The sequence below is a fragment of the Limulus polyphemus genome, unplaced genomic scaffold (genome assembly GCF_000517525.1).
Source record: "Limulus polyphemus unplaced genomic scaffold, Limulus_polyphemus-2.1.2 Scaffold1854, whole genome shotgun sequence".
In the NCBI taxonomy this organism is placed as follows: domain Eukaryota; kingdom Metazoa; phylum Arthropoda; class Merostomata; order Xiphosura; family Limulidae; genus Limulus; species Limulus polyphemus.
This window is the reverse complement of record NW_013667464.1, coordinates 233,435-235,530: the sequence shown is the minus strand read 5'-3', so window position 1 is coordinate 235,530 and position 2,096 is coordinate 233,435.

Below are 2,096 nucleotides of genomic sequence, written 5' to 3'. Positions count from 1 at the left end.
AAAATGTGTCAGATTTTGTGAAAGTGTTATCAGAAAGGATGGATGATATTCACCATCAAGTGCGTTCAAACTTGAAAACGTCTGCTGATTCGATGAAGCTATGTTATAAGAGATCTACTGAAGCCAGCTTTGTACCAGGAGACAAGGTGTGGTTGTATAATCCCAGGAAGACCAAAGGGAAGTCTCCTAAGTTGTTTTCTCCATGGGAAGGCCCGTATGACATAGTGGATCGTCTCTAAGACGTGACTTTCCAAATAAAATATAGTCGGCGAGGTAAGCCAAAGGTGGTGCATGCCAACAGGCTTTGGTGTTATCACAGTCCAGGACATTTCAGTTGGAATGAAGTAAACAACAGGACAAATGACGCTGCTGAAGACGTGTCACCTGAAAAAGCCACTGTCGAAGAAGAAACTCTACCCGGTTTTGAGAAGGGAAACAGTGAAGCCCTTGATGAAATTACTACCACTGATGTGACTGTTACCGATAATAGGACATTTCCTGATGGAGCACATGAACCCCACGTAAAGCAGAAGCCAAGGAGACGGAGACCAGTACGGAAGAAGATACATCCCTAAAATTAAGAGACGTTGTTGAATTTTAATATTGTGTTTGTAAATTCTGTTTATTTAATTAAGTTATTGTTAATTATATATTGTTTTAATGTAAGTGGCTATTGTTCGAGACGAACAATACTAAGGAAGGGGTAGTGTTACGACAGCGTAAGTCACGTGACGCTGGTAACACGTGATGAGTTTCTAGAAGGATCGGGAACATCACGAATAATCCAGTATTTGCTAGACGCCCTCTATTTTTGTATATAAGTCCGGCAAATAAAGCGAAGATATAATTGCAGACAGGGAGATATAGAGACAGATAATCGAGTCAAGTCGTAAGTAAAGTGCGTGAATCGTTGTGAATTATAGCGTGTGTTCAAGTTAAAGTGACTGTAGAAATTAAGTGTATTGCAAAGTTGTATTGACAAAAAAAAATTAGTTTTATTTAGGAAATGACTTGTATCGCTGAAGTTCTTCAGAAAGAATTTTTACGGAAAATTAACAAACGACCAGAGACGTAACAGTATTGTTGCGTCAGCGAGGTTGACTAGTGGCACGCCACCTATTTTCTAGAAGTATCTTGTTCCTTTGTGAATGCCCTAGCATTTACTAGATATATGTTTGTCTGGTGTATATATAAGATGGTCACAACGTGACGGAAACAATGTGTGTAGGTAGTGAGTAATTGAACTGCAGTCAGAAAGTATTGTTGAAGTTAACGTTCGTTGATATAGCGTTTATTATAGAGCGACTGTTGAAAATAAGTGTATTGTAAAGTTGTATTCGGAAATAATAAACCAGTTTTATTAAGAAAGGACTTGTGTCGCTAAAGTTTCGTCGGAACGAAGTTACGGAAAATCAATTAACAAACGGAGACGTAACAATATGTTAGTGAGGCCTCGGATTCCTACTGCCTAGAGTTAAAATGTGTTTATTACTACCCCAGATAACTAGCCTAATATATATATATATAAGCCAACTGTCAATTTGTGTGTATGTGTAACGTTTATATTATGAGTCATTTTTATTCAAGTTGTACCATTCCTATTGATGTTTTAAAATGTACTTGAAAATTGTTTTTATTTCCTCGATGCCTGATTGTTTTTCTGAAGGAGCGGGTGTTGTTTTCAAAACTCCAGTCAGTAATCTTCTGACGGGACGGGCAGAGATAGTCCATTAATATTGTTTGATTTTTTTCTGATTGATAAGAAATGCTGGCAAACTTAATGATTAGGTTACAGAAACAATAACTCTTACTGTATAACTTTACTAGATCAATCTTCTCTTAATCTTTTACACACTAAATACTTTTCTCAGTTCTCGATCACTGAACTACCTACTCCTATTCGTAATTAATGTATTGTTACGATAGCGGAAGTCACATGACTCTGGTAACACGTGATGAATTTCTCGAATGATGATGAATTATCGGGTAAGCCCGAGTTTGTTCGAGATGCCCTCTTTTTTAGTATATAAGCCTGGCAAAGAAAGCCTGGGTAAATGAATGTATGATAAAGCGAACAGTAGTCACGGTAAGTTTCG